The 15,198-nt window shown below is 45.4% G+C and overlaps 1 long non-coding RNA gene across 1 annotated transcript in view; it reads left to right on the top strand.

Moving 5' to 3' along the window:
* The first annotated feature begins 482 nt into the window (after nucleotides 1–482).
* LOC306969752 overlaps nucleotides 483–15,198 on the top strand; it is a 123,827-nt gene continuing 109,111 nt past the window's right edge. Inside the window, exon 1 of the long non-coding RNA XR_013793345.1 lies at nucleotides 483–647. This is a non-coding gene — a long non-coding RNA (uncharacterized lncRNA). The remainder of the gene's footprint in view (nucleotides 648–15,198) is intronic.

The raw sequence follows: 15,198 nt of genomic DNA on the forward strand, positions 1-15,198 counted from the left end.
CTCACAGGTCAACCATTCTCAGAGGTCAACTGAAAAACCATTAAAAACATGGTTTGTGGCGAGAGAGAGTGGGGGGGTTGTCACTGCACATTGTGACTGTATGGCAGGGTAAGAAACCTATAGTAATGGCAAATGTTCTTTTAAATTATTTTCTATTATATATGTTAATATTTGATGTTAATATCTTCCTATGATGTCTTTCAGATTGGAATCCTGCTCACATGTTGGAGCACTTCTCTTTGCCACTGAGGCTGGGATTAAAATGAAAGAAAGTGCTTCATGCACCACGGAGAGGTGCCAGTGGTTGATGCCATCTCATATTAAAAAGGTATTTAGGATTGCCCAACATTTTTTTGATATGGTAGCTTTCAGGGGACATCACAAAATTGTGCTTGCTTAATGCTTGCCATAATTTCAGATACCTGCTGCACCTGTGGCAAAAATAGATTTTTCATCTGCAAGATCTAAAAAGCACGACAGCACGGTAGCGCAGCGGTTAGCGCCTCCACTTCACAGCTAGAAGGTCCCGGGTTCGATTCCCACCAGGACGGGGCCTTTCTGTGTGGAGTTTGCATGTTCTCCACGTGTCTGCGTAGGTTTCCTCCGGGTACTCCGGTTTCCCCTACCACTAAAAACATGTGCAATAGGTGAATCCTCCAGCCAGGTGATTCTGACCATCAGCCTGGCTCTACATCATGGAGATGGGTCCACGGGCGCGGCACGACCGTCGACCACTGCACGGCCGTCGCCCCAGCGGCATCGAAGGATGGGTTAAATGCAGAGGACAAATTTCCCTACGGGGAAAATAAATTAAACAAACAAACAAACAATAAACTAGATGAGGTTATAGTTAAGAGGGCAGGTGAGCCTGGGTTAAATATCAATAGATGTAAAGCGCTTTGTGACCATGTCTGTGAAAGGCGCTATATAAATAAAGATCTTCTTCTTCTTCTTCTTCTTCTAGATCACTTTATTTCCTGAATAGGCTAAAGAGGGAATTTCTAGTGATCACTCGTGCTCAAGATTTTGACTTTGTATAACATTTTTGTGTTTTTCTGGCCACCTCGGCAGGTGATCAAAAGACCTATTCAAGTACCACAGCACAACCATGTCCCAAGGTGCAGAAAGGTTCAGAAACGTACCAGCAGTTTTTTGAGGCATTAAAAAAAAAACGTTCCACAAAGTGCAGCCTTGAGGTCCAGGTCACCATATCACAGGGACTTTATTCCTAAGTCTGTGTCCCTGCCAGAGGTGGGAGACTCGAGTCACATGACTTGACTCGAGTCAGACTCGATTTTGGACTTGAGACTTACTTGACCAAAGCTGCAAAAAGACTTGACTTAACTTGGACTTGAGGCCAATGATTCTCAATGACTCGCTGTGACTTTATAGTTATTATTGATTTGAGTGAAACTGTCGAAAGATCAGGATTCATTGCGTAAAAGCGGCGCATCTTTGTTTACATTATGGTCATTAGCCACATGCGTGTTCGGTTTCCCAACACAGCACTTCTAATCAATACAGCACGTAAAGGCAGGAGGAAATACGACGTCAAAATACGTGCATTAAAAGTTTTCTAAAGAGAGTGAAGAGGTGGAGATTTACGGACAGGAAAATGTTTGAAACAATGGGCTGGACCTACAGCAATACAGGAATCTTGGGGCTTTTCGATGTTTTATGGCGTTCACACAAAGTTTACAGCATGGGGCGAATCCGAGTATACAGGGGCTGGGGCAGTGCAGGGGAACCACTGACAGAAAAAACGCCAGAGACTAACAAAAATAAAAATATTATTTTATATTTATCTTTTAGACTGCAGGGAAAAGCCGCTCATATTTAAAATTCTATATTTCATATTTTTTAAATTGGCCCCCCGGGCCCCCTTCCTTAAAATGCTGTCCCAGTAATTTTGTACATAGACTGTTTATTTATAATACATATATTTTGAATGTTGTGGCGTTTAAATATTAATTAGACTTTAAATCCAAATCCATGAGTTTTTAAAGGTTTGATTTTAGCCTACATTTTCAAAAGTGCAGTATCTTGAGAAAGCACTTATTATTTTCAAGATTAAACACATGAAAAGTCGACACGCTGGCGTTTGTGAGTTGAGGTGACTTGCCAGCTAAAGCAAGACTTGACTTGACTTGACCCCATGACCGATTGACTTGGACTTGCTTGAGACTTGGACCTTCACGACTTGGACTTGACTCGAGACTTGCATTTAGTGACTTACTCCCACCTCTGGTCCCTGCAGAGACAGTACAGCTATCTCCTGCAGACCTACAGACAGCATGCAGTAACTTCTGCTTTGAGGAACTTTGTCAATCACAGATTCAAGCTGTAGAGGAGGAGACCAGAACCCAAAGCTCATCCACCATCTGGTTCAGGCAAACTTCAAAACTTAAACAAGTTATACAGAGTAGCCTTTTGCAACCATCCAAGAGTTTAATCAAGTCCATTTGCTACCCACAAACACAAAAGCAGCAATAAGGTGTTTGTTACGGACAGGTTAGGAAGGCCCATTTGATAAGACAAAACAAAACAAACACAACAACCTATCACCACATAAGTGGATACATACAAAGCATAAAATACATAAAGAAAAAATAAAATAACATAATTAAATAAGGTACAGAAGAAAAAAGACAAAAAACAAAAAGAGAGTGAAGAAATGTGTTGTTTTCCACTCGTCACCTTAAAATGATAAACAAGTATAAACCTTGTGTACTATCTCATGTTGTCTTTACCTTCTGTCGTAGCAACACACTTCTCTGCATGTTCAAAACTGGAAGAGAAGTCAGGAAGTCAACGATACTGCACTATCAGCTAATAACACATACCAGATATAGATGACCATGATTCAGGAGGTTCAATCAAGAAGATTTATTTCCCTAACAAGTCATCTAATACAGAGCTCTGCTTCCCAGTCCCTGACAATCGAATCTCTTAGTCCCCATCCGCACCGGAGGAGACTGAGGTCATAGTGAAGTCAGAGTATTCATATATTCATGAGCCTAAGCTACGTGTAGTTGTTTCCATTGGTTGGTAATTTTGTAGCTCCTCCCTCATCACCATTTTATTATATGATATGGTGTGGCATTTTTGTACGTCGCTGGGTGTGCTTATCTGATATTTCCCACACTGTGGCCTTGGTTTTAGGACACTTCGTACACACTTTGGTACTTTCCACTGGACCTTGGCTGTAACAGAGAACTCAAAAACACTTTGCATACATTGTAATATAATACGCTAAAGAGCCATAGAAACGAAAAGCTCGCAAATAAATTTTATAATTCTTCAATCCCCCTTCTGATCTCCCTCAGAGATCATTTCACCTGTCAGTTGATAAACGTACAACCTGTACCGAGGAGGGACTCCTCGTCTCCATGTAGGTAGTGCCACCACCATAAGTCCACTCTCGCCATTGCATACTCAATCAACTGAACAGCGCTTTCAAAGTTGTTTCTCTCATCCCAAGAGTAGTCTCCCGACACAAACCTTTCCCACCGGAAAGTGAGTGGGCCGGAGAATGTGACTCTACATTCCATATCCTGGGTGCCAAAGGCACCGTCACTGATTTTCACATAAATGAACATCTGCAAAACAAAGCACAGCAAAGCAAAATTTCCAACATTGGTTACATCATACCACCGTCACTTGGAGAGTCAAGGATTTTTCTGGAGGGCCTTGCGGGCCCTCTGGGCATATTCTGAAGATTCGCCCCCTTCTGGCGTAGCCATAGGGGCTGTCTCCTCGGGAGTAACAAGGAACATGCCACTTGAGGAACCTAGAGCTCTGGTTATCATGCTGCGAATCAGAGGTACAACGCAACAAAACAAAACACAACAAAGTAATAACACCACACCTATTATAATACCCACCTTCTGAAGGATATGGATCCAGGAACCGGAATTCAACCAATTAAGGAAAGTCCACTGACCAGTTTGGTCTTCCTGGGAGGCCAGGAAGTCCTTCAGTCCTCTAACTTTATCCCTAATTGCGGTCCAATTACCAGTTTCGTCGGGGACATATGTGCAGCAGTGGTCAATGCCCACTGTGGCACACATTCCTCCTTGTTCCGCATAGAGAGCATCTAAGGCTACACGGTTTTGCATGGCCACTGCCGCTACGGCTTTTAGTTCTGGACTTCGCTCCGATTGTTCCAGCATTTCGTCAATTACTTCTGTCAGGTCCTCTAGAATCCACCACACCTTCTGTGGGAACAGACACGTTAGACATATCATACATCATTGGGTCAAGTACAGGTTTGGGGTTTCGGCTCATGACTTTAATCGCCCTCTGTGTACAAAGGGTGAGCCATTTACTTATTTGTGGTTTTGACACTGGTACTCGTAGCCTCACCATTAACAAGCCATCTGGATTACAATACATAACTAACGTATTTCGTGGATTTGCATCGTTTTCTTCGCACATTTTGATCATTGCTTTCTTTAGAGCCAGGATTGGGTGGTTGTTTACCACGTTTTTACAATCGTCGCGATCCTCTAAGTATAGGCTAGTGATGATAAGAGTTGCCGATATCATTGCCAAGACGCACCAAAAACCTCTATTGCATGACAAAGGTCCAGGTTTTTTTGAACCATTGTTGGAGGTGTTCACTGTCTTGGGGTACCCCCCCCTTCAATGGGGCCTTTGGACCCATTCCAGGCAATTTAATCGCCATTAAGATGGTTGCCGTCCACCGTGTTCATCCAGTGGTATCCGGTCTTATGTGAGCAGGGTTTAAGGTGAGTCCAATGGAACCAGCTGTCTTTCCCGCGCACCTTAACTGCTGTAGCAGTCCGTTGAGTCACTTCAAACGGTCCTAAGTAGCGGGGAGAGTTCCAGCGGGTTCTGTTGTGGTTTTTAATGTAAACCTTGTTGGGCAATCCTGCGGTGTGATCAAAGGCAGACAGTCCATTAGGGACAATGGGAGATAATTCAGAAAGGACTGACTGGAGAGCCTCAAAATACGGTCTAAACTGGAATAAATGTAACACCTCCGGTAGGGGTTTAGAGTTGGCCGTGGGCAGGCAGCCGGGCATGGCTCTGCCAAAGACCAACTCAAAGGGAGTGTAACCAGTTCTTTGGTTCACTGTGGAACGTATATGTAGCGTCGCAGCCGGCAGAAGAGACAGCCAAGTGCGAGCCAGTACACGTTCTTTCAAAATCGGGGGTTCTGCAAGCATTTTTGCCAAGACCCCCTTTAAGGTGCGATTCATGCGTTCAACCTTAGCATTGCCTTTGGGATAGTAAACACAAGAAAATGATTTATTTATGCCCAAATAGGCACAAATACCTTTCACGTCCAGAGCCGTGAAATGACGTCCAGAATCACTATGTATTTCACAGGGGACTCCAAACATTGGAATCCAGTCCTTGACCAACACTGTCACGACTTCCGCAGAAGTCTCTCTTTTGCAGGGGTAAAAAGAAGGCCACCCCGAAAATGTGTCGACAATACATAAAAGAAAGCGTTTGCCTTGATGGCTTTCAATCATGTCTGTGAAGTCAATTTGGATGACTTCTCCGGGGTATTGTCCCAGTTTGACCTTACCTGGAGTCTTTGAGTGGTGTGGATGGGGGTTGTACATAGAACAAACTCGACAGGCATTAACGAAGTCTCTACAGAGTGTAGTAGGAGAAGGATGGTAGTAGTATTGTTGAAGGAGATCTGACATAGCTTTAGGGCCCAAATGGTCAAGGCCATGGAGTTCCTCCAGCACTTCTTGTTGCATGGAAGGATGATGTAGGGTAGGCCAGTAGGGCCGCGGAACACCCCGTCTTCATACGGAGAGGCGGAAGGATTTTTTGACCAAAAGTCATCGTCACAATGTTCATGAGGGCGTCTACAGTCCCTGGTTGACATTAGGCCCTGAAAAGAGGGCCTGGGAGCCGGTTTCCAGAAGGACTCAAGGTGTAGTCTTAAATGATGAGCCCGTCCTGGGGGCAGAGAGGAGGCCAGAGCCTCAAGCCTGTCCCATACTTCCGCAGGCATCCACAAATATCCGGTGTCCGACACAAAGGTGTCATGTCCCGAGATGGTGGCCACATTGGCCCACACATCCACGCCATGTTCCATGAAGCTAAGAGGATCGGAACCCTGAATATGTTGGAGAAGCAACATCCCATCGGCTGGAAGATCAGAAAGAGTTTCAGGATGGTAGCCACCAGCCTGTTTAGCAGCAAGATCAGCAGACTGCAGCCTAACTCCACCATGGGTAAAGGCAAACTGATGCCTGCTTTCCGGGGCCAAGGGAATTGTGAAGAAGGCATGCTTCAGGTCAATGACAGTGAAATGAGTCATGTCCGGAGTTAAGACTGAAAGACATTTGTGTGGATCCGGCACAGGCAGGAGAGGGGTGGTAGTCACTTCATTAACTTTTCTAAGATCGTGTGCTGGTCTAAAAGAGCCATCTGGCTTAGGAACTGGGTTTAAAGGTGTATTCCAAGTTGAATCAGAGAGTTCTAAAACTCCTGCGTCCCACAGTTCTGTTAAAGCTTGCTCTATTCCCTGTCGTTGTTTTTCGTTGCGAAATGGTCTCTGTGGGACATAGACATGTGCTCCGGGGGACACTGTTAACACCACCGGATCAACTTTAGTGCAGTGCCCTATGTCGGATGGTCCCTCCGCCCAAAGTGTGTCAGACAGTTGTTTTATCATTTTGTCAGAACCTTCATGATCGGTCAATTCCCTACCATGGGAGCGAGAGAGAAAATCTTCCTCGGCCACGGTATAATCACTCGATAGGCCAATGTCAACTTTGTAGGCTTTTTCAGATGGGCTGTACATTACTCCCAACAAACCAGTCTGTTCCCAATCCAAGGTGTGGTTCAATTTATAAGTCAAGGGGCCCAGTTCTCGGGCCTCGTGACCTGGACCCAAAAACAATGAAGTGTGAGGGTCTGTCAGGGGATCTCTTTTAAAGAATGGTTTTACTTCATCCGGCAGGACCACTGGGGCAACAACACCTGTTTGATTTAAATAAAAATGTGTAGATGTGATGGTGTAAGAATTGCCTTTCAGTTCTTGTTCAAAAGCTAATTGATATTGCGTGTCTGCGTTTCTGTCGTAGAACAAGGTGCAATGTAGTGGGTCTTTGGGAGGAGAGTAGGGATGCAGCATTGAGAACCAGGGTTTCCATTCCAAGATCTTAGCATAGAGTCCATTCATTTCGGGAGTGTCCGGTTCAAGTAGGAGCCAGTAGATGGAGACACCAGGATATTCAGGATCTTCTCTGAAGACATACAGTCCATGTGTGGCGGTGGAGCTGCAGGTGATCCGTTGTCCATTCGGCCAGGTAATCAGCATAGCGTCCGGAGAGCATTGGATTGATGCCCCCGTAGCTTGGAGAATGTCTCTTCCCAACAGATTAACTGGAGTCATTGGTGAGTGAATCAATGACGTTTGCACGCTTTGTCCAGCGAGTTTGAGAGTCAATGTTTTTGTCATCCGTAGAGGGGTAGCTTTACCCGTGAGCCCTAAGAGGTTGATGTGTTTGTTACTCAGCATGTGGGGGGCCGCTCTTCTCATCGTAGAGTGGGTTGCCCCTGTATCCACCAACATCATCAACTTTTCCCCACCCACCTCTACTGGAACGAATGGCAGTAGTCGTCCCCATCGTAGGGAAGACATCCTTGCGAGTCGTGGGCGGGATATGCAGGGTAGTTGTTTCCACCACCTCCCCCTCTTCTCCAGGGGACCGCGCTTCGGTTTCCCCCTGGGTGTCTTTGTCGGGCTCCCCGTCCTCCTCGTTGTGCCTGCGTGGGAGGTTGGGGACAGTCCCTGGACCAATGGTCCGTTGCTCCACAGTTGAAACATCCAGGTGTTGATTGAGGGCAGTCACTGGCCCAGTGGTCAGTAGCTCCGCAGTTAAAACAGGATTGGTCTCGTCCCCCTGAGTTCTGCTGCTGACGTCCACTACTTCCCCGCCCGCCAAACCCTCTACCTCTAGGGGGTCCTCTTCCCCTACCTCTCCCACCCTGGTGTAGGTGTATGTGCATTTGATTGTTGGGATGGGGCCCTAGGAGCTGGGGTGGGGATGCGTATAAGGCGCTTGCTTGTGTCTGGGTTGGTGTGGGTGCAGTTGAGGTTGTTGCCACCATTTGTCCTTGTGCCTTATTTTTTGTGTCTTTTCTCACTGCCGTTGCTTGTTGGCGGGCTTGATTCAATTGACTCTTGAGCAATTCCTCCTGCATTCCTTTAAGGTTTGTCTCTCTTTCTCGTTGTTTTTTGTTGTATGTTTCAGCATGATGCCTCAAATGGGTGAGGAATTGAAGATGGTCAGTGGTCAATCCAGGAGTTCCGGACATGCTTGTTCTAATTGGTTCTGGTAACACGTCCAACACCCCTTGAAGGAACAGACAGGTTGTTTGGGGATGGATGGGCATGCATTGAAGCCATATAGACTTGAACACACTCCTCCATATATCTCGTAGGACACATTCCCGGAAGGAAGGCCGAGAATGTGGGAGGCATAGGGGTTGGTGCAGGATACATGTCCACCAACACATCCATCAGCCCCTTCATGTGGGGCTCCAGAGGCTCATGTACTGGCCGCCCCTGTAGCCCCGAATCTCTCATAATTTCTCCCACTGCGTGCGAGGAGGCACATGCCGCTATCAGGCCTTTAACGTCTCCCACCGCTAAGGTGGCATTGGCACATGACAGGCGAAGTTGGTCGAGCCATTTACGGCCGCCTTCTTGTAGAGGGGGCAGTGTGCTTTTCAGGTGTTGTAATTCTAGAACTGTCAGAGGTTTGTACACCACTGGTACTGGTTCCCCGTCTGCTGCTGCGAGGACACCCGTAGGGATCAAAGGATACGTGCCCCGCGCGGGCCGTCCCCCTGGGAGGCCATGCAGGGTCACTTTTTGTTTAGCTATTTGTTATTCTTTTGCCTTCACCAATAATTGTGCTTGCCTGAGCCGTTCCTTATAGGTCCCGTCTTCCTCCCCAGGTCCCTGTCTCAGTCCTGCCATTATTTGGTTGAGCCTATACTTTTCCTCGTATAATTTGTTGAGTTCTTTTCCGGCCTCATAGGTCTCGGCGTTTTCGGTTTCGTCCTCACTGTTTTCTGGATATCCCTTCTTCACTTTTGGCCTCTTTGTTTTCACAATTGGTTCTGGAGCCACTTTTAGGGAGAGGTCTTTCAGTTGGGCCTCTAGTGTTTGTAGTTGCCTCTCGTGTTTTAGGGCTTCTTCTTCTTGAACTTTGGCCAAAGCTTCTTGCAGATCCGTTCTTAATTGTTCATGAGTTTGTTGTTGGGCTTCCTTTGTTTCTTTCTGTAGTTTATGTTATGCCTTTGTGGTGGCTTTTGTGGCGTTGTCTGTCGCTTCCATAATCTGTGCTCCCCACAGTTCTCCTGTAGCTGTTTTTGACTTGGTTGCTACGGAGGAAGCTTGGCGTCCTAAGATTTTAGATAGCTGGTCTCTTTCGTCCTTTTCCAGTGGGTCTGAGGGGGAGATGTCAATATCTACCACCCCATGTACAGCCAGCTGTGGATACAAACCTGTTGCTTCATCATAAGGAGGAGGAGCCGAAGGGCTCAAGCTGGGACCGCCCTCTGGGCAGGGCTTCTTGGTCCCTCCCCCTGACTGGGGGGCAAAGATCTTCTGTTGTTTGGTCCATTTTGAGACAGCCGCCTCCAAGACTGGCTCAATTCTCTGCTTCACTTTTGTGTACCTTTCCTCCGTCAGCGCACACATTTGTTTGTCTTTTTTATTCATCTTACCTCGGTTCTTTTTTTTTAATTATTATTTTTCTCCACTTCCTGTAATGCTACGACGCAGAGTTCTACTCCCGCCGTCAGTGTTCCACAAAGTGTCCCTAGGTCGTGGGACTCCTTTGGCTTCTTGCCTTGTTCCTCGTACATTTGCGCACACGCCTCAATCGCTTTTCTTACCTCTTTTTTGGACTTCCCCTTCAGGAAATCCGTTTCTTGGCATAACCACGTAACCCATTTTTCACAATCACCGCTTCCCGCCATTTTCTTACCTTTTTATCACTTCCTCAATCCACCAATTATTTACTTACTTGTCCTTCTTCACGTCTAATAGTTCTTTAGGGGCCTCTAACCCCAGGGCCTCAAACCCTAACTTAATTTAGGGGCCTCTAACCCCTGGGCCTCAAACCCGTAACTCAATTTAGGGGCCTCTAACCCCTGGGCCTCAAACCCGTAACTCAATTTAGGGGCCTCTAACCCCTGGGCCTCAAACCCGTTGTTTCAGACGGTACCCGACACCGTCTACGACTATTTCAACGTTTTTATTTAAGTCACGCGTCCGCAACTACGGGAGGTCCTACCTACGCACCTTTCGGCTTTTAAAGGGTTAAACCCAGCGTGTAGGCCTATTCACTGTTATGGGGCCTCTAACCCCACTTCAAACACTTTAAATTATTTTTTTATTTCTTTTTTCCGTTTTAATAATTTTGTTTTTTATTCTAATTTTCACGATTTGTCCCTTCAATCTTCCACCATCAATATAGATTTTACCATCCAGCAGGCAACCTCAGGTCTTGAATTTGGAAAAATTGCCAATAGACGTACTTTGAGACTCAAAAGGTGAGTGAAAGTCGTCTTACCTTAGTCTAGATGGCCGGCCATGAGGTCGCTGTCGGGTGGATGTGGAAGAAAGTTCTGGTATGCCTCACGCGAAGATTTCACAGGACCGGACCTTCGCCGCGTCCCCGTCGACTCCTGAGCTCCCCCTTCAGTACGTCTTGGGGTCACCAACTGAAGGAATGTGTTGTTTTCCACTCGTCACCTTAAAATAATAGACAAGTATAAACCTTGTGTACTATCTCATGTTGTCTTTACCTTCTGTCGTAGCAACACACTTCTCTGCATGTTCAAAACTGGAAGAGAAGTCAGGAAGTCAACGATACTGCACTATCAGCTAATAACACATACCAGAGATATAGATGACCATGATTCAGGAGGTTCAATCAAGAAGATTTATTTCCCTAACAAGTCATCTAATACAGAGCTCTGCTTCCCAGTCCCTGACAATCGAATCTCTTAGCCCCCAGCCGCACCGGAGGAGACTGAGGTCATAGTGAAGTCAGAGTATTCATATATTCATGAGCCTAGGCTACGTGTAGTTGTTTCCATTGGTTGGTAATTTTGTAGCTCCTCCCTCATCACCATTTTATTATATGATATGGTGTGGCATTTTTGTACGTCGCTGGGTGTGCTTATCTGATATTTCCCACACTGTGGCCTTGGTTTTAGGACACTTCGTACACACTTTGGTACTTTCCACTGGACCTTGGCTGTAACAGAGAACTCAAAAACACTTTGCATACATTGTAATATAATACGCTAAAGAGCCATAGAAACGAAAAGCTCGCAAATAAATTTTATAATTCTTCAAGAGATAACAGTGCGTGTTAGAGTCAACTCAATTCCATTCAGAGATCTAAATCATATGTATGCAGGTAAATGGGGATTGAGATAAACGGATTATGAGAGAGTGTATTCAATTGTGTATTCAATTTTGTATAGTGTATTATAGTGTATAATAGTGTATTCAATTTTAGATGTAAAAACACAGTCTTTCACAGCAGCAGACTGAGTGGGGAGTACTGAACATTCAGCTTGCTGCCGTTGGTATGGTCGAGCTGTCACTGAACTGGCTCGGCTGGAACAAGGTAGTCTTCAAACACAGGTGGAATATCTCTATAGTAAAGTTATAATTTAAGACAGTCCAAGAATTTGGACCATTCGGATTGCACTTTTACATTTTGCAATGCAATTTTACATTTCTCTTAGCTAGCATTATTTCGTAAGATTTTTTTTTTTGTCAATGAGCCAAGCCATTCTTTAATGCTTGGCATCTCGGTGCTTTTCCAGTTCATTAAGATGAGTCTTAGAATTGATACAATACCTGTACACAGAATTTTGAATTCTTCCTTGTTCAGCCCATTTACCAAATGTTGGTCGCACAATAAAGTTAACCTGGGTGATCTTGGCAGAATAGTTTGGAGACCCTTCTCCAGGCAACGTAGAGCACCATCCCACAGGAGGTAGAGAACCAGACAAGTACCCCGAAAAGTCACACATCTCCAACACTTATCGTCTTTGTTTAGTCCCATGCGATGCCATTTTGATGGAGTGTAATGTATCCTGTTTAATACCTTGAATAGAATACCTCTGCCTTTAGCTTCGGTTATAATTTTGCGTTGTTATTTACTATTCTTTTCCACGTGTCGCGATTGATTCCACAGTCGAGGTCTCTCTGCCATATTAATCTCAAACCATCATTTAACCTCCCATCAGTTTGCACAGTAACTTATAACATAGAGAAGCATTTACAACATGTTGAGCTGAAAGAATTTCCTCGATAATATTTAATCCCTCTTTTTGCTTCCCAGCACAGGCTTTTGTTACACAGTTTTTTTACTTGCATATATCTCCAAGCGTCCTTGCCCGTTAGATTAAGTCGGGTACGCATTTCATTGAATGATAGATAAAGGTCATCCTTGTGAAGATCACCTAAAGTGTGGACACCTTCTTTCACCCAGTCTTTCCAAAATATATATTTTTTCCAATACAAATTTCTGGATTATTCGATATTGATGAATAGTTCTGTAAATAGGGAGACCATTTCATCCTTCTATGTGATGCATGCCATACTTCTTTAGAATGCCGGAGTATTGGGTCTTTGTCTTTTGTGAGAGCACCTGTAGTGGTGTAAATGGGGTTACCAGATTATTCTCTAACTCCATACATTTAGGCAGATCGCCTTCCATTTTCCTGAATTTGGCTAGTTTGGACAGTTCAAATGCTAAGTGATGCCTTTTTTCCTTCCCAGAGAAAGTCCTTTACCAGATCATTGTATTGTTTAAAGAATGCCTTGGGAAAGGTAGTCGGGAGCATCATTAATATACACTGCTCACAAAAACTTAGGGCACACTCAAAAAACACAATGTAACTCCAAGTCTATCACATTTCTGGGATATCAGACTGTCCAGTTAGGAAGCCACGCTTATTGTGAATCAGTTTCACTTGGTGTTGTGGAAATTAAACAGACACAGGTGGAAATGAGCGGCAATTAGCAAGATCACTCCAAAAGAGGAATGGTTTTACAGGTGGTGACCACAGACCATTTCCCCGTCTTCATCCTTTGTACCGTATTTTTGGAACACTTTTGCATTTGTCCAGTGTTCTCACCACTAGAGGCATCATGAGGAGCATCTACAACCCACAGAAGCTGCTCAGGAAGTGATGCTCATCCAAAATGGCACGCCCATTCGTGCTGTGGCAAGAAGGTTTGCTGTGTCTCCCAGTGCAGTGTCCAGAGCATGGAGGAGATACCAGGAGACAGGCCAGTACACCAGGAGACCTGGGGGGGCGACCGAGGTCAACAACCCAGCAGCAGGACCGCTATCTGCTCATTTGTGCACGGAGAAACAGGAGAAGCACTGCCCGAGCCCTACAAAATGACCTCCAGAGGGCCACAAATGTGCATGTTGGTCCTCAAACGGTCAGAAACCGACTCCATGAGGGGGGTATGAGGGGGGTATGAGGGGGGTATGAGGGGGGTATGAGGGCGTTGGGCCGGTGCTTACTGCCCAACACCGTGCAGCCCGATTGGCATTTGCCCGAGAACACAGCGATTGGCAGATTGGCCAATGGTGCCCTGTGCTCTTCACGGATGAGAGCAGGTTCACCCTGAGCACATGTGACAGACGTGACAGAGTCTGGAGACGCCCTGGAGAACGTTCTGCTGCTGCAACATCATCCAGCATGACCGGTTTGGTGGTGGGTCAGTGATGGTCTGGGGAGGCATTTCATTGGAGCCGCACAGCCCTCCATGTGCGAGCCAGAGGTTCCCTGACTGGCATTGGGTACCGGGATGAGATCCTTCTATTGTAAGACCATATGCTGGTGCTGTGGGCCCTGGGTTCCTTCTGATGCCTGATAATGCCAGGCCACATGTGGCAAGAGTGTGTCAGCAGGTCCTGCATGATGAAGGTATTGATGTTCTGGACTGGCCTGCCCGTTCCCCAGACTTAAATCCAATAGATACATCTGGGACATCATGTCTCGGTCCATCCATCAACGCCACGTCGCACCACAGACTGTCCAGGAGCTGACTGATGCTCTAATCCAGGTCTGGGAGGAGATCCCTCAGGAGGACATCCGTGGTGTCATCAGGAGCTGCCCAGGCGTTGTAGGGAGTGCATTCAGGCACGTGGAGGCCACACACACCACTGAGGATGATACAGACTCGTTTGGAGGAATTTCTACAGAATTTGGATCAACCAGTGACCTGATTTGTCACTTTGATTTTGACTATAATTTTGGATCCAGACCTCCAGGGGCTGAGAATTTGATTTCCATTTATCATTCTTATGTTATTTTGTTCTCAACGCATTGCCCTACACTATGAATAAAGATTTTCTTTCGAAAAATTGAATTGATTTACATTTCGGATGTGTTTTTTGAGTGTGCCCTAAGTTTTTGTGAGCAGTGTATAATTTATTTTAGGAATGATGCTCATTTTGACAGCATTTATTTTTCCCCATAAAGTCAATTTTAAGAGCTTCCATTTTTCAAACAGTTGTCTGATTTTTTGCAGGGCTGGTGTTGTGTTTATTGTTACTAATTCATCCAGATCTGCCACTGTGGAGATGCCAAGATACTTTATTCTGGTTTGTGTATATTTAAAGTTAAAGGAGGTAACCATTTCCGGTGTACAGCTTGGAGATATAGGCAGCGCCTCAGATTTTTGCCAGTTCACTTTATATCCCGAAATCTTCAAAAGTATGTTACTTTTGAAAGGCCCAAGCTCTTCAATTCCTCAACTCATGGAAACCGTACAAAAATTCTGTCAATTCTTATGTCATCCGCATATTAAAAAAGTTTATGCTCCTCATTACCTCCCTCAACTCCCTTTATATTGCTGTTCTGTCTTATAGCAATGGCTATGGGCTCGAGTGCCATAAGAGAGAGCAATGGTGACAAAGGACAGCCATGCTTTGTTGAGCGATGTACTTTAAAGAAACGTGAAATCAGCCCATTTGTCAATACTGAGGCCCTTGAATTGGTATACATAATATGCATCCAACTGCAAAAATTTGGACCAAAACCAAACCTTTTAGATAGACAGGTATTTCCACTCCACCCTGTCGAATGCTTTCTCCGCAGTGACAGGGTGGGGTGATGATCTGTTAAGCCATATAAGATGTA

The sequence above is a fragment of the Gobius niger genome (genome assembly GCF_951799975.1).
Source record: "Gobius niger genome assembly, chromosome: 10".
NCBI lineage: Eukaryota > Metazoa > Chordata > Actinopteri > Gobiiformes > Gobiidae > Gobius > Gobius niger.